The sequence below is a fragment of the Topomyia yanbarensis genome, chromosome 3, assembly GCF_030247195.1.
Source record: "Topomyia yanbarensis strain Yona2022 chromosome 3, ASM3024719v1, whole genome shotgun sequence".
NCBI lineage: Eukaryota > Metazoa > Arthropoda > Insecta > Diptera > Culicidae > Topomyia > Topomyia yanbarensis.
Genome location: NC_080672.1, coordinates 162,930,908 through 162,950,082, shown reverse-complemented (window position 1 = coordinate 162,950,082; position 19,175 = coordinate 162,930,908).

The window sequence follows — 19,175 nt, the reverse complement described above, 5'->3', positions numbered from 1 at the left end:
CGACTTCGCCTACATGAAAACACTTCGGTAGTAAACGTGGCATCTTTAAACTTCCAAACGCGGTCTCAAACATTAACCCACCACTCGCGCGATCATGATCACGTCCGAAAGTTTTACCAGTCTGAACTAATGCCTTCAGTTGAACCAATCAAAAAAGTGACGCTCATATTCACTAAACAACACGTTCCATGGTGACATGACCTGGAACTAAAGTTTCCCCATAGGGAAACGGACTACCATCTGTACCATACACTAAAAATTAAGCATCAGATTCACGGTCCGCGCGTGATCGAACAAAAATACACCCTACGTCATCATAAAATCGAAGTTATACACGCGAAGTGACGTGACAAACACGCTAACGTACGAACGCTTAAGCCCTTCGCGATTAACAACGCACACCTAAGTTCGCGATCGCGGCAACTTAATAACACCCCGGTAATAAGGAGAACGTTTTAACACTCACGAACGCTGTGTCAAACACGAACCTACAAACGTCCGTTTTCGCGCGCTCATGTATCGGTCACGTCCGGATACTATTACTCTCTGTTCTAATAATTTAGGTCCATACATTCAGTATGACAAAAAAAAATAAAGCACATATCCACTAGACAACACGTTCCATGGCGAACTCACCGGGCACTCTAGTGATATGGAAGATCTCACACTCTTTTAGCATCTTAGCAGTACACCAAAAAATAAAGTATTAGACTCACGGTCCGCGCGCGATTATCCAAGAACACGCGAATATGCAAAAGGCACACGGTTAAAAATAGAATTTATACACGCGAAGTTACATACACGTTAGCACACGCGACATACAAACGCACACACGATCGAACACGATAACTACAAATGCTCGAGCTCTTCGCGATGATACACGCCATCGCGAGTCCCTACGCCCGCACATACCTGTACCGTACAATGAATATCACATTCAGAATCACGGCCCGCTACAATTGGCCTAATGCAGCGTTTTAGTGGGCGACATTGCCTGTCTCGCCTGCAAATTGTAGTATGTGATTCTGACGGGGAGCCCGTCCGAGAACATAGCTCTACAGCTCCAGTAGGACAACTCTCGAAAAAAAGGGAATTATGATAGTAGACTTTGATACCTTTCTCCTAGGTTATGTGAAATTTATTCCTTTTAAAGCCAAATTTCACTCCAAATTTCTGATTGGAGTACAAAAAGCCTTGTTGGTGATATACCAATTTTTCCATCAATTTAATAAACTTGAACCTAAATCTCATGGAATTATATTTTTATTTATCATTTTCATACTAATTTTGAAACGGTCAATCATGATTATCAAATGACTAAATATCTAATCGAAATTGTTCAATAATTTGTAAGGTTTAAATTTAAGCCAAATGTATCCGACAAAATGTTAATGGAAAAGTAGGTTGATATTCAAGATTATATCAGCCATCCTTCAGAACGTCGGAAGAAATGAAAAAGAATAAACGAATATATTTTCGACAGAATCAACTGTTCCTTTTTACTACATTACCCAGCATCTTTGCAAAGAGTACCAATTTCATCCAAAATTTAATTTTTTTTCCGCTGTACGGTGGGACTTTGTCAGCACTCAAATTCCTCGGAATACACTGTTTAATTAAAGCAAACCATTTTTCACAAATGAAAATATTTTTTGAAATCAGCTCGTGTAAATCTAAAACTGACAAAATTTTAAAGACTTTCCCTGGCAATTTTGGATCGATTTATCATTTTCTATGTAGGTGTAGAAAAAGAAATTGCCCACGAGAACTTTTAGTAATATTTGAATATCTATAGCAATACCTAATGACAAAAAGGTGAAACAATTGTAAAACCTAGTCTTCAAACAAAAAATCTTTAAAATGAAAAGTTGCTCTGGAGCCCCCGACCGATTATTTAACTTTTGGTTGCAAATGAAAGGGAAAAGTCCATTCTATCACATACTGAAGTTTTAGGGATGCCGATTTTTTTCGAATAAACTTGTTCTACCAAACACACCGTGAAGTACGATATAATCTACTGTGCATTTTAGTTAGTCACTATTCGATTATCTCTAAACCCCTTGCCTGACCCAAGCGTCTCAACCAGAATCATACGAATTGAAAATCGGAAGTCAACCATGCCAACCGAAGCCGAAGCCTAGCAACCCATCACCAATTCGCATCTCACGCACCTATCACCAAATTATACTCCCGTCTCTTGGACAATTGTGAGTAGAGCGGCAGTATGGTGTACACTAGAGTGCTCAGAAAAATGATAAATTTTCGAAAACTATCGGCCCACCCCTGAGTCGATTCCTAGTCCCACTAGGAGTACTTGCTCCAAATTTGAAGCAAATCGGACAAGTCTAGCTACAGGACCAACGTGCCTGAAGTTTGTATGGGATTTTTCGACAATTTACATGGAGAAAACAAACTAACTCGCATTTTCGCCGCTAGATGGCACGGTATGCATCGTACTATCACTGTAAGTGAAAATAAGAAAGATAATTTAATTGCATACAACTTTGTCGAAGACTGCTAGTGAATCCGGCTTTGTTAAAAGAGGTTATTAAACTTTTAACGAAGTGATGTCTGAGTCAGTTTTGCACGGGGCCTAGCAGTGCATGGTTGTGTATCGGTACTCGATACCCGAGAAAATACTCATGGGTTCAAACACCACATAGCCTCTTGAAAAGACCTTAAACATGGTCCGTGCCAAAATTTACAACCATCAAGACACCGTAAAATGGTCTCAGTGACCCATAAATATACCAACATATGGCATTTTATATGGGACCTACCGGACCATGGTGATGGTGTTTTCATGGGTTGAACCCATTTCAAACACCCATGTCAAACCCCATGAGCATGGCGGTATTATGGGCTTTTCGTTTGCTCGGGTACCCACCAACTATACATTTTTGTGAGATAATGGCTATATTTAGCTGAAAAGTATGTTCAGAAGAAGTGTAGTACATAATACGAGCTATGTTTTGGTTGGAAAATTTTAGTTCCGCCTGTGACCGCATAGAGGGTGCTAACACTAGCTTTTTATAGAAGTGAGATAGAATATCGAGATGTTCGGAAGAATTATTTAAAAACTTTGTGGAAGACACCTAATCTCCATCTCTTTCCGGTGAAAAGTTAGTGTTGGCGCACTCTATACGGTAAAATGTGGAACTAAAATTTTCTAACCAAAACATGACTCGTATTATTTACTATAAATCTTCTGTACAAACTATTGACCTAAACCTAACCATTATTTCACAAAAAATGTTTAGTTCGTGCAAATCAAGTACTGATACACAACCAAGCACTGCTACGTCCCATGCAAAACTGACTCAGACATAACTTCGTTAAAAGTTTAATAACTTCTTTTAACAAAGCCGGATTCACTAGCAGTCTTCGACAAAGTTGTAGGCAATTAAATTATCTTTCTTATTTTTACTTACAGTGATAATACGATGCATATAGTGCCACCTAGCGACGAAAATGTGAGTTAGTGGGTTTTCTTCATGTAAATTGTCGAAAAATCCCATACAAACTTAAGGCACGTTGGTCCAAAAGCTAGACTTGTCCGATTTGCTTCAAATTTGGAACAAGTACTCCTGGTGGGACTAGAAATCGACTCAGACATGGGCTGATAGGGGTAACATTTTTCCCGTCACTCTAGTGTATACGCCCTTGGACTTCCAGAGTCTTGCAGCTCTGGTTCGGAACTTCAGAGTTTATATGAAATTACGAAGTTGCGGCTCACAGCCAGTGGTTATCCCAGGTACATTTCTTAACCGTATTATTTAAGAAAACACACTTTGTCGAGTCTCCCGATGGCCTCCCGCAAGTGGGGAAACGAAACTAAAAATAACGATTACAGTAAAACGTTAATAACTTTCTAATCAGTAAAATTTTGGTAATTAAAAACGCGTGCGGTGAAAATGTCGACATAAATTCGTGCGACTTTGGACTCTGCTATATATTAGGGCACGATTGGGAACATTAGGATGAGTTATGATATAGTTAAAATTTATCTGCGAAACAAACTGTTTTGTTGCATAAATGTACAAATTATGTAAGCATTGCTATTTAAAAAATCTTCATATCATGTCCAAGAATGTCTGATCTTTAACTGTGTATCACAATGATGCACAAATAGATTACTTGGTATTATTGCATGTGCAATTTTTTTTTAAACAATCTAATATAAATAATAAAGTGTGTAAATAGTAGAATTGTTAGATAAACACATATGTGAACATATGGGAATTTTGATTCAATATTGGTTCACTCAACCCAAAAATATAAGAACACAAGAAGATAGCAACGTTGCTTTATATTATACTTATACACATGATTGAAAAAAAACCAACTCATTCAAAAATCAAATAAACAAAATAGATGCGAAACTTTGGAGCCTTGTCGTTCGCGTGATCTCTTTTAGCTTTATACACACCTTACTTGAGATCATTTTATCCACAACGTGCAGAATTGAAAGTGCCTTTTTTCAAAGTCGTTGATCCTGAGAAATTACTCCATTTAAGTTTATTTTTAAAACAAACGATCGACACACCTTGGCCCTCGCATTCGCGTTGGATCCCTCTCGTCCAGAGATTCCAACTCAAAGTATCGAACAAAACGAATAAAATCCTACTATCCTGATGCTGCGACTGCAGCTCTGGTCGTGATTCAGAATTTACATGCACCTCTTTTTGTGAACCCGCCGTCGCCAACGACTCGTTGCTCTCGAACCACGATAGGAAGGCACTGAGAAGTGTTGAAATCAGAAGAATGAAAGCATCAACCGAAAACGAAGCTGCTGGCAAAAAGCTCGAGCCATAAAAAGCATCTTTGCGTGTTGCCATTGCCGAGAAAAACCTGTTTTCCGATTCTTCAGGGTTCTCCTTTTTCCAGCAATATAAGCTCCCATGTTTCTTCCTTTGAATGGGGAAAAGGGGCGAATAAAATATTTAAATTCATGAAATGATCACAGGCAAAAAGTGGCCAAGAATACCGCTACTGACTATGGGGAAGAGGCGTTTCGACAGAGCCGGAGTGCTCGTTTAATTTTAGAAATGATTCAATATTGTGGCCGTTGTAGGTTCTTTGTGTAAATAACGTAGCTGCAACAGATTATTGTTATTAGGAGCGTCCGTTGAGACGAGAAAATGTGAATTAGAGCTTTCCAGCGATCTCCGTTCGACTCCTGAAGAAGGGTTAGAATAATAATTACTTGCCTTCTCGGGGTAAATTTGATTTCTTCTGCATTGTCTTCCATGTTCTGTATAATTACGATGCACCGTTTGATCCATAAATGGCATCATTTTACATCTTAAATAAGGGACTCACGATCCCATGCATGTAAGTTTAAAAATAGCAAACCCGTTTGTGTGGATGTTTCTGCTACAAAGTCTTGTCTAGCACGTTCCATCCAGCACAGTCGCTAGTGGGACGTTTTGGTTCGGTAGATCAGAGATCCTATTAGGTCCACACAATAGACTCGTTGAAAGAGTGCGCTCGGGCAGGGGACGATTGATAGCAGCAGCCTACGTTCGAATCCTTCGCAGACGAAGTAGCTGACATCTGTATTGAATAATCAGGTAATAGGCCGTTCTCCCACGAGTAGTATTAATAAAGTGTACTCCTCCCTAGTACAGTCGATCGTGATAATATACTCCTTTCGTCCGAGGAATGTCGAACGCTTTATGACCATCGAACGCACAATGCCCTGTCTACCTTAACGTGTTCCGATGTCGTTGGATACATGCGCCTCTGCAGAAATCAACGAACGGAGCCAAATTCGATTAATTAAAAACCGCTGAAGACAGACACCAACTGGTATTTAGGTGCGAAGCAGCGCGTTGTTGTTTTGCCCGACCCTTGTTTCGTTCGTTGGTCTGCTCAAATTGTAATCAAACTTTCCTGGAAAGTCGTGCAATCGTCCGTGACGGCCATTGGAACACGCTTTCTGATACTAGACATTCTTAGATTATTATATGGTAGATAAGCAACTCGGGCATTATGCACTTATAATTTGATAAGTCACGACTTCATATAAAACTATACAAACTAGTCTGCTTTGGTGGCGGTTGACTAATGTGTTCTATATGCTTTTAGGGTATATGTTGCTTCTTTCATCCTACATATTTGAAAACATTCGTTAATGCAATATATACTATCTCTAAATCTAAATCGTGATTAGAATTTTTACTTCGTTCGAAAACGGATACTTGGCATTTTCGCAACAGTTTTGCTTTTAATCCACCATACAGTGCGATGGGACATTTCTTATAACTCTTTCTTCGGATATCGATTGAGAACATTAAGAATGTATGATGATTCGTGATGTTTTCGATAATACATTCTACATGAGACGAGAAATTTCAAAAGTCAAATCAAATCAATGGTAAAGCGAAATAAAATACCTTCAAAATAGGCAGAAAATACAATTATTACTAATGCTTTGCGAACAAAAAATGTAAGTTTGTCTATAAATGCAATATGTATAGAAAAAGTGAGAACTATTCACAAAATAAATATATCGCATGAAATTGAAGAACATATCCTCAATAGCATTTGTCGCGACCAGAGCTTTTGAGACTGCTCTATATCCTTCCAAAAACTGAAGCTTGATTATCTGTCACAACAACCAAGACCTGTGTACCTGAGATCGTTCTTCCATTTAATTTTATTGCATCAAAGCAAAAACAATAAAGGTTGAGGAGATTTGTATACATTTCAACAAGCAAACTGTAAATTATTGATCGAATTTTCCCAACGAGCTGGAATTGTTAGCAGAACAAATTCAAGGATAGCAAGGATTTAGGGTTCCAACTAAATCATTGTGGAGAAAATTTTGAAAAAAATTGGAATGAGACTTCACGGTTTAAAACCAATGTTTTGTGAAATTTAAAAAATAACATTTTTCAAGTGAACATTTTTGATCGAATTTTCCCGACGAACCGGGCATGGGAGCAGAACAATTTCAAAGATGGTAGGCATTTAGGGTTCCAACTAAATTTTTATGAAGCAGTTTTTGGAAAAAATTGGAATGGAAAGTTTAAAACCAAGGTTTTGTGAAATTTAAAAAATAGCATTTTTCAAGTGAAAATGAGCATCTTTGATCGAATTTTCCCATCGAACTGGGCTTGGGAGCAGAGTAAAATCATAGATGGCAGAGATTTTGGGTTCCAACTAGATTATCGTGAAGAAATTTTCATTTTCGCTTGAAAAATATTATTTTTTTAAATTTCTCAAAACTTTGGTTTTAAATTGTGAAGTCCCATTTCAATTTTTTCAAAAAAATTTTCGCAATTATTTAGTTGGAACCCTGAATACCGGTCGTCTTTGAATTTGTTCTGCTTAAAAGCAAAGTTCGTTGGGACAATTCGACTTGAAAAAAATTTGACTTTCACTTGAAATTTTTTATTTTTTTTGAATTTCGCGAAACTTTGTTTTTAAACTGTGAAGTCCCGCTTCAGTTTTTTTCAAGAATTTCTTCGCAATAATTTAGTTGGAACCCTAAATCTCTGTCATCATTGGAATTTGTTCTGCTCCCAGGCCTAGTTCGATGGAAAAATTCGATCACAAATGCTCATTTTCACCGGAACAATGTCATTTTTTTTATTTAAATTTCACAAATCTTTGGTTTTAAACTGTGAAGTCCCGTTCCAATTTTTTTCACTTTTTATCGCTTCTTTTTTTTGTTTTTCAGATCTTACCAGTTAGTTTTGATATCAGATCTTTACGGTTCATGCATTTTGAAACCATATGGCATTACAATAAAATCCTCGATCCCCAAGTTTTTTTTTTCAAAAAAGTCCTTGGCGCTAAATTTTTTTTAAATTGGTTTTTAGCTGTTTTCGCTAAATAAAGTCATGGGTGCGTTTCGACTTCGTCTCATCAGAAACCAACACTAACTTATTGTCGAAATAGATTAGCGCTGGCTTGACACTAAATCCCAAAACGGAAAAACTATTTATGTTTCCAATGAAATGGCTGGTCAAACGCGATGTTCCGTTGAACTAGAAGTTCTGATGAAACACAGCGAGGCCGAAACTTGTCTTGGCTTAGCAGGCCAATGCGATAGCACGGCTTAACAAAACTTCTAACAGGACAACACAGTTGACCAGTGGTTTGATTGGAAACTCTGTCATGTCTCTGTAAATAGTGTTTCCGTTTTGGGATTTAGCATCAAGCCGGCGCCAATCTATTCCGACAATAAGTTAGTGCCGGTTTCTGATGAGACGAAGTCGAAACGAATCCATGACTTCATTAACCATCTGCTGCACAACCCCGCCTTTTGGCGGGTTATGGGAAAATCGCTATAAAATATTCAAAACACGATTATATGTTGTCACCACTATGAAAGCCTCTTTACAACATTCCCATTACTCATACAAATACATAATTTGCATTTTGAAATCACTATGTTGAATACATTCAATGTTGAAAGTTGACAATTTGAAGAAAACTGTAATTTAGTTAAAAAATATTTATGCTTTTTTAAATTTTTGGATAAAATAAAAAAATATGTTTAAGTTGCTAGCTTGTAGCACTTCTCTGTAGCTGTGAAGTAATGTTCTGAACGATGCGGAAATAAAAGTTATCAGCAATAAAATCTTGACTAGTAAAATGGACATGTTGAACATTTTTGAGGGTTAAATGAAAAATCCGTAGCTTTCGTGAGCTGGCAATATATTTTTTGGCTTTCTCATTACAAAAACAATCTACAACTGCTTTTTCAAGCAAAATAAAAATTTGAGGAGCAGTGGGTTAATATACGATTTGTGCCTTTCACGTACAAAGAGTGATTTCACCAACAATTTTCGCCTTTGGGAGAAAGATTGGTGTTTACCCAATATTTCCTTCTTAGGGAGGAATAAAACATAGGGTTTTGATTTGATTTACCACTAGATGCTGATGTTTCATGCTATTTTTAGACATATTCCGGCGATTTTTTTTTTTTCGATTTTCAACATTTCAAAGAGGGGGAAACCCTTTGGATTTTTTTGAATATTATCAAATCAATGTTCAAACGCTAAAAAATTGCATAGATACCTTTTTCGATGAAATAAGCATTTCATGTAAAACCTTATTGGAAAATTTGAGATTAATATCTTCCCTATTCAACACACCTAGTTCTCCATACTAACTTTGGTTTTGAACTGTGAAGTCACGTTCCAATTTTTTCAAAAATTTCTTCGTCAGGGGGTTCATCATTCCTGGGGCCCCAAACTTTCGATTTTTCTGAGGTGAATAAATCCATGAGTTGAAGAATCGATATCTACTTTCGGGCCTGGTCAGCGCCGGTATTGATCAATAAACATTTTAGGATTACCAGGAGTTGCACATTGGAAGATGTTTCGCTGCTCCCAAGCATAATTATCTACTGATTCCCTGTGCAACTTTTGCTAGTCCAGATCGATAACGGAGTAGCAACCAGGGAAGGTGGCACAAGCTCAAGCTTTATATGCCCGACAGTGTATTTTCTACCGGAATTTTATCCGATTTTTTGGACGTGAATATCTGCCATTGTACTGAATGAAAAAATAAGATTATTGCGCTATCTGATTGCAAATATGTCGTCGCTGTTGTGCTATCTTATGACAAGCGCCATTTTGCACATTTCGAGAAAAACGATTTTTAAAGTTTGAGATTGGAATATCTTGGAACTTAAAAAAGGTAGAAAGAATTCCGAGACGACAATTGATGCTTATATCTATTCTGTATTAATCTCTCAAATATTACGACGGTTGACTATATTGCGAGTTTTTACTAAAATTGTAAACAAAAGTCGCACTCACACGTGTCATAGGTGTGTATGGATGACAAAATTTGTATGGCGTGTCATAGTCGTGCATGGAAAATTTTGCATAGAAAAAAATCATCAATTTTTAACTTTTATTCATATTTTTGGCTTCGTTTGCTCTATAAACAGTCAGGTTAGATGCATTTTGAAAAAAATGAGTCAGGGAATCTAGAAAAAATAGTTATTTTTGGTTACAGTGTTGCCAAATATGCTATATTTCCAGTCGAAAACTTAAACTGCATTTTACTCACAATTAATGTATTTTTCTTTCCAAAATGAATAAGCCATTGTGTTCCTCAGATATTTTTACACATAAAAACATCTTATACATCAATATAACTTGAGCCAATACCTAGGCACAGTCATTTGAAGCAAAATATTAAAAATTTCTCTGCACGTTTCTCGCTATATATCAGCAGCATGTCAAAATTCTGAAAACGCCACTTTGTAGAGATTTTTTAGACAAATAATGTGTCATATCTAACTCAGTTTACCCCAAAATGGCGTTTGTCATAAGATAGCACAACAGCGACGATGTACAACAATTTTGTATCCAATTCTGTAGGATGTGCAATTACTAAAAATAACGGAAATATCCATGATTGGTCGGTACAATTCGTTAAACTAGTAAGCGTTGCTAGGACTGTCTCTTTTTCATCGAATGAGCTGCGACACGTATAAAAAGGGAACATAAGAAAAATTCGTTAGTTTGTATTCTGACGTTGTAAGCGTAGCAACTGGTGCGTTTCATGTCAGCTCGCATTATGCGGTGGTAGGTGATACATCTCATGACTGCCGCCAGGCGCTGCTGATAGCATTCCATTCTAATGATGCACAGGCGTGCCAGTTTCATGCATACACGGAAGATATAATGATGACACACCACAGAAAAGGCAGAAAGCTCTTTCTTTTGGAGCTGAATAAATGGATTGACGATGGGGTGATTTGGTGAGAGAACCGCGCTCTCTTGCTCTGTAAATTGTATGTGGCGTAAGGTACGTGTACAGATAAATTCACCACGGCGCGCGTTTCAGAGTGCGCTGTGGTGTATACAATGAAATTGTAACTAGCGTGTGCTCTTTGGTATGTTTTCCTCTAGCCAGCGGTAGTGCGATTGCGATTAAATTTGAAGATTAGATTAGCACTGGTTGTTTCGTTGTGTAAAGGAGATAGTATTGGTTTATTGGATGCTGATATTATGATTTTCTGTTGATGATTTGATACAAGTTATTTACATTAACAGCTTATTTACAAGTTAATAGAGCATTTTTACACTACCAGGGGAAACTTAAAATACTCGGTCTTTGGAGCAAACTGAAAAGAAATTTTACGTATCATCATGCTATAAACACAGTTAAATAACGATCCATAAAACCAGATTAATTGTATCCACATTAAGCCCGGCTTATTTTATGTGCGGCTAAATGTCTAAATATGCATTTTACTTATTTTGTTTGCGAATATCGTAACTACACAAGTGAAAAGCTCAATTAAGGGTAAGGGTTTCAGCGTGAAAAAATACACTTTTTTTAGCGATTTTTTTAGAACTTTGCGGGAAGCAAATTGATCAAAACTTTTGTACATTATAGAAAATCATTTCAATAACATGCTGTAATTTTTTTACGCAAAAATATCTACAAACAACTCAGTGACGAAGCTTTTTGTAGAACGTTTCTGGAAATACATGATTTGCGGTGTTACCTGCCATTCCAAAATTACTTTACTGATTTCCTTCAAACTTTCTATGTAAAAATATCTAACCCCTACGTTGAGTTTTTGAAATAAATTATAGCACTCGTATTAACAGCCTAAAGTGTATTCCACTTCACTCCAGTTATGTCTCTGACATTACCCACCCATCTTTTTTTTCTTTTCACGTATTATACGAACGGTCTTTAAATTGCGTATTTTTGAATCATTTGAGAAAAGATCATCAGAAGCTTTGAAATAATTTGTGCGTCCACATTCTAACTAAAAACAAACATCAATGTTTTCAATCCATGATAGTAGTTCAGCAAACTTAAGAATCCAATTAGAAAACAAATCCCAATGACTATGGACAAATTACACAAACATCTTATCTTCAAGCGTCGTTCTTTCCAGTAACTCACACCATAGTAAACCAGTTTCCTTCTTCAATAGATCGAAGCAAAAAGAAAAGCTGCATTATCACGCTGCCTCTTGAAGTGTTACGACCAAGTGGAAGAACAACCCTGCAGCACTTACAGCGCGCACAACTCAACCATCTTCAACGCTCGAAACGAATTCCCAATCAACAGCGACGAGTTTGCCCCGCCCCGGGATGTCAATGGCTCATTCTTCGTTAAGTAGCGCACAGGGCTTCTCCAAACTTTGGCAGTTGAAGCCAAACACTCCCAGAACCGGAAAACGGCCAGAGTGAAACGAGAGGAACAAATCGAAGTTTATGGGTTAATAAAATTTATGAATTATTGTTCGAGCTGTCAACTCCCGTTAGTTGTCTGCATTCAGGTCGCTACACGGTCCACCAAGATTGCCTTGACACCACTTCCCCCCTAGCTCAGTTTTTCTTTGACAGTCTTGGGTATGGCAAAGAGGCCGCATTCAGACACCAGGCAAAAGGGATTATGCCATTACAGACACTTCTCATCAGTAAATATCTCCCGATGGCTTTCGGACGTCCAATCATTCCTCAGATGATAAAGTTCACCAGCGGCTGATTTCCTTCATTTCACAAGACTTTTAATAGCACAGTCGTTTTTTCTTCTTCTAATTTTTCTCCCACTTGCAAGATGTGTGGTTCTTAATTGATCTGCTTCTGAAGTGAAAATGAAAACAGATTATTAAAATTAAGTGGTTTTCCTTTGTTTCTCATGCATTTTCGGACCGATAACTTTCGATTCTATGCGTCTGTCTTCTTCGAAAAACACCGGGAAAAAACGGGCGATTGTCTGCTCAGCTGGAGTAGATGCCTTCATCATTAAATCAATTATCAGTGCGGATCTCTCGATTCGAGCCTCGCTGTTGCAAGCAAGGGAGTTAATGAAAACTAAAGTCATTACACTGTCAGTTAAAATGAAATGATTTTTAATTAGATTGACTATTGAGTACCACTTTAATGCGTTGCCCTAGATTATGTGCGATTGATTTGCAGGTGTTCATCGGCAGATGAAGTATGGTATGAGCTGTGGGCATTTGTTGTTCGCGCCATATCCCAACCAGAGATACGATTTATTAACCATGTCGCGTTGACACGCCACGTCACGGCGGAAACTAAAATTGCTACATCAACGACCTATTAGAATTGATACACACTATCTTTTTTCGGAGGTGAGTCATTTCGAGCGTCTCGTTGAATCGTTTAAAAATTGTTTGTTCACTTTTGAACTTTTATTTCTAAACCATCGCTGGACAGTAGTTTATTTTGCTAAAAATATTGAAGCCTGTGTGGTACTTTTTTCGCATAAGAGGCATTTTTCTTAGTATTATTCATAGTATCCGGACTAACAAGCCACCCACTACCCAATCCGTAGTACTTATGGGAGTGTCACTGAGTCGGATCTTCCGTTAAGTAAGTACCACATCAACACTTCCTTTCTCGTATCCCAAGTTACGGTAAAGATGGTCGTGGCTCGCAATGCTGGTTCTCAGGCGAAATTTTCGCTTGGACTGGATCAATTGTTATTCTCAAACAATGCTCCTCAAGTAGTCTGGGTGGAAATCAGAGCCACCAGTCTGCAATCTGCGAAGTATACCGTGCTTACGCAACGCAACGCATAAGAGGCATTTTCTTAGTACTTTCCGCGGTGGACGCACCCTAGTTTGCGGTATGTTTACAGAATGTAATGTAGCAATTTGAGTTTTAAATTCGTGGTTTGCGAATGGCAAATGGAATTGAGTTGGTATTTTAACCACACAAACTTCTTTGGAGTCTTATTTGAAACAAAATCCATTGCTCATATTGTCCGAGAAATCTGCAAAATATATTTCGAATGAGAAATTGGCTGGAAAGGAACTCCGAGTTAAATTATATTTTGAAAATACGAGGATTCTGAAAAATGTAATATTTCGTGAATTTTAAGATACCCTAAAAAGTTATTTCCATTAGCTTATAGTCTTAAGTTTACTGCAAGAACTAATTCGAATATATCCTTAATTAGGTTGTTGCTACGAGCAATATCGTTTTAAAAAGTGTAATTTAGGGTAAAGTATGAATGCTTGTTAACCCTTAAAGGCGCAAACCAATTTTTTTCAAATTCTCTGAAAATTGTCTCACGGTTTTAATACGTTGCTACGATAATTTTGAGATGGTTTTTACAATGTTGTTTTAAAACAACATTGCGCATTTAAGGGTTAAGCAGAATTAGATTCCATAGAGTTTAACCAGATCTATCTAACATTTTAAAATTTCGACTTATTTCTTCGAACCATTTTGCAACCCCACTTCCTATCATAGTAGGAATCTAATATTAGACATATATGCACAAACAAACGCTGAAATTTTCATCTAAATTGCAGCACATCAATACGACCTCTCGAACAAGGGGGTGTCCACTTTTGAAAAACTGATTATTATCACTAGGAACCCTTCCTGGTTGGGGCTCGACCATATGCTGAGTGGCTTATGAGTACCTTATGCCATAAATCGTATGTATGTTTTGCAACAGATATGTGTTAGCTCATATGTTAATGTCCATAGCAGTCAAATTTGTCAGTTCCATATTTGTCGATACACAAGGGGCCGTTCATAAACCACGTAGACTCTTGGGAGGGACGGGGGGGTCTGGCAAAAGTCTACGTTTGTCTACGAGGGGAAGGGGGGGGGGGTCTTTTAAAAAGTCTACGTAGACTTTTATTTTTTGTTATTCTCGTATTACTAATTATAAATGGGATTTAAAGAGAGTATTCAAAGTATCGGTCTATTCAGCTAGGATTAAGTGAATTAATTTTTTTATTTTTTATTTATTGATATCGGTGGTTAAAGCAGTAGTGTAATTAAAATTCTACAACAAAGAGTTTACTCGAGTTAATTAGTTTCTCTTGCAATCATTTACACTGATTTCAAAATAATTAAACATCCGTTATATTTTACGTCTTGACCCTACGCAACTCAGTGCAAACCGGTTCTACTATATTTATCTTCGAAAATATGCGGAGTTAAACTTTGATACTTTACGATAATATTCTCAGGTGATATGGCTATTTATTACATAATAAAAATAAATATATTTTTGGGAAGATTTAAACAGCTTCGTTCCCTTAATCAAATAAGGCAATTTATATTGTCTTATTGTCTTAGAAATATTGAAATTTGTGCACGAAAATTGAAATTTGCGTGCATGTTTGGTTTATTATTTTAGTCTAGATGATAGTACACACCTACAGTATTATTTTGTAACTGTTTCTTATAATTTAACAATTTTAATGCACCAATAAGGCTCAAAAAGTGTTTAGCAATTCTGCATGGTGGTGTAGGTAGCACTTCGACCAAAATTTGAACTAGTTATAGCAATATATCTTCTTACATATACTTGAGTTATTAATCTTGAAAAGAAGTATTCCGCTACACAAACGTTGGAAAGCACCTTGAATTGGTATTAATTGATTTGATCAATCATAGACAAAAACCAATGTAAAAACCTTTCTTTAATATTTAAAAAGCTTCAAATAAATTTGAACGCTAATTTTCAATTGAACATTATAATGTGCTTCTTGCTAATTTGACATTTCCCGCGAATAAAAAAAAATAAAAGTCTTCGTAGACTTTTAGCGTGGGGGGGGGGGGGGGGGGGTTGGTAAAAGTCTACTAAGGTCTACTAGGGGGGAGGGGCTTAAAATTCTTAAATTTCGGTCTACGTGGTTCATGAACGGTCCCCAAGTTAGGCCGATAAATTAGATGCGTGAAAGCTACTAGTGCGAAGGCATATACACGTTTACACTTTAACAAAACATAATATGTATCGTTATATACATGTAAAATGTTCAAACTCAGAAATTCGCTGGTTGGTACACACTAACGTGGAACTATGTTTCGAATTATAACAGACCAACACTTACCCATGTGAATCATCTTAATTTAGCAAGCATTGAACGAAAGTTTTCGCGCTCTAGTTTCATTTTCAATACCATTAGCTATATCATATCATATCCTATGTAGGCACAGACTGCAGACCAGCCAGCACTTAGCTAACAGTTAATTTCACACATATCGCTGTCTTGTGTGCCCAGTATGTGGCACACGGCCCCCGATGAGATAAGGCACATCGCATCGCTCCGGCAGCAGATTGCATGCTGTTTTTAATTGAATTGCGCATCCAACATAAGGCACTGTTCTCCAAGAAAAGCCCACTCCAACAGCCGCCGGGTCGTGCTTCGTTGGTATTTATTTTCCAATTGCTCACGGCAGACACACGCCGGAACATCTCGGATCTTCGGCATGCTAACTCGGGGAACTCGGACGATTTGTGTTGGTAGCAAATTTAATTACGTCGGAGTAGCGCCATTTCACGGCACATTATTGATCGCGTAAACTGCACTCCGTTCAGTTTTCCACGTCAATTTTCGCAAACTAACCGTCGTATGTTTTTTTTCTCTTCTCTCGCTCTACTTGCAGGTAAGCTAGATGCCATCAAATGGATACAGCGCATCTGTCTGTGCAGTGTATCAAATATGCACCAGAGGTATTTAGGCGCTAAAACAGCTGACTATCGTGAGTACTGACTACCTTATGAGTCGAAAAGTAAGCCGAGACGACCGAAGTGTGTAAGTGTTTCTCGAAACATAAGCATTGTACACATCGTTAAAAGCGGAGGTACTTTCACAATTATGTGCGCCACGCCATCAGCCAGCGCACTTCATTTATGGCGAATGATGCATCCAAGTAATTACCCTTAATGCTGGTACCTGGTGTGGACAATACTGTTTTCGGATCCATCTGTTGCGCCATAGCTCCGGGGTAAAAAGGAAAAAGGCGAGTGAGGTATTATGCAATAGTCACTTAAATCACTCACCTGGATTTGGTTGAATTTTCGTTCCCGAAAATTAATATAACCTTTTGTCAGCTCCCGCTTGAAAACTTTCAAATATCTAGCGTCCCTTACTGCATCTTTCGTGATTTAATAAGGTTTTAGCGGAGTAGCCACTTATGAATATGAATAACATCAATATTTTGCTATAATTTGTGCTATGCGAATACTGTGGTGTATGGCTGTGTTCAAAATTATTGATGTTATAAAGAGTCTTTTCCCGTTTTATATTAAACACGATAATAATCGTCTACTATCAATCTACATTTCACTCGTAATTAAAGAAATCATAGAAAATGAATGGTACCATCACACAGTGTTCCAATGTATCTGTAATAACAATAATGGAACCCACATCACTGAACAATTGTACAACAACCGCATGTGAACTGCACTGACCCGCTGACGTTCCAGCGAACTGTAAATTTCGACATAACATATTAAGGTTCCCCATTGACCACCCCATCCCCTGTGCCACTCCGTGAATGGTCAGCAAGCTATGAAAACCTGTCTGTTCGGAGGGTTTTTCATTTCCACTTGTAAACCACGATAACTTTTCTTTCCATCAATGCTAACAAAATTCTTTTTTTTTCGCAAGTGTTTTCCTCGCCTTCTTTTTGTTTGCATACCTGTGTGTATGGTCCGTGTACGACGGCATGCTACGGACCGGACCAGCAACCCGACGACTAAGACCAGTCTGACCAAACCCGACGAGATCATAAAAGATAGATCTTCAAGTTTCTCGCGACACGCGGCAGGGTTCTCTGTCTCTTTTGAGCAGGAATGAATACCTCTGAACTCCATTCAAGTGCTCCACAGACGGCCACCAGTACCAGATATCGCTCGCGCCAGTCCAGTGAGTGGCAGGACGTATTCCATGGCACAGAACGAATCCAAACGGGGTGTGCTCTAGAGGGAGAAATGAACAAAAACAGGAATAAAATTATCAAAATAACAGGTTTACTGGCCTCGAAGATATTCGCTGACGCGATCTTCGCCAACGGTGGCGAAGAAACAAGGCGGGACGGATTCGATAAAAGAAACATGATTTTATGTGGGAAAGTTGGAGGAGCAGAAGCAGTTTCGGTGAGACGTGCGGTTGGATGTTGCATGGAGTGTCACTGGACTGTAGTGCCGGGAGGAGGTGTGATGCTGAAAATATGACCAGCTGTAAAAATATGTTTGCACCGGTTTGCACTGGCGTCGCACTGTGCAGAGTGAAAGGTCTCGTCGCTCGAAAGAATTTGGAAAAAAAAGTTATCATTCGAATGGATGTTGTACTAATTTTGGAAATATGTTGATTGTTTATCTTTTTGCTTGCTTTCGAATTCGTTGGACAAAAAATGATGCTTCGCATTCCGAATAATATATACAAATCAAAACAGTTTTTTAGATATTTTCGTAAAATGTAGTATCATTATGACATGTGTATTCGAGTAGGAGAACCCGGGGCTATTAAGACAGTGGGGGTAATTCGGACGCCATAGATTGTGGAACCGCTATTCTGAAACAATAATTTTAAATAAAATAAAAGGTAAGTGTTTTGGAAAGCTTGAGACTGCTATTTTATGGAATGATTTTTGTTTGGATGAAAACACAGATATTTTTTAGACGCTCACCACTTTTTGTGCGTAATGAACGAACGGGGCTATTCGGACCCCCTATTCCGTCAATCACTGTTCAGCGGCTTGCGGCTGCACACATCATTGCACACGCCACAGCAAAGAAAATACATGGGCCGCCAATCGACAGCTGTGACTTACCAGATTAAGTTTTTGTATAGCATTTTTTTTTAAGGAGTGTCTTATAAATATTTCATAAATAAACATAATTCCATTGTAAAAAACTTCAAGAAAAATGACGGTCTGAATTGCCCCGTAGGGAGGTCCGAATTACCCCTACATTTTAAAAGGTAGTAAAAACATAGAGGTTTGAAAATCGTCGCCTATCGTTGCCATTGAGTGGTGCCTTTTATGGCACTAATATGTAACTGAGGTTTCAAACTAAAAATTAGAAACTTTGACCGGTAAATTTTTTCACATCTATCCACCTAAAAGGGCGATTTGCTTAAGTAGGTCCGAATAGCCCCGGGGTCCCCTATATATCACTATGGGATCTCCAATGTTATTGAAAAGGTATAAATGAAAATAACGGTTAAAATTCGAATGTTGTACCATTAATTACTAAAATTTGCGAAAGTTATTTAAAAAACTAAATTTAAGAGGGTTGCCATAGAACACGCTTTATAAATCTATAACCTTTAGTCGCATAAATTCAAGTTTTCCAGCAAAATTCGTTATTACGAGCCTTTCTAAAACCTTGTCGAAGATACTAATTTTCTATCTCGTCAGAATAAAAAGGTTTTTTTTAGTTCGATCGTCGTAAGC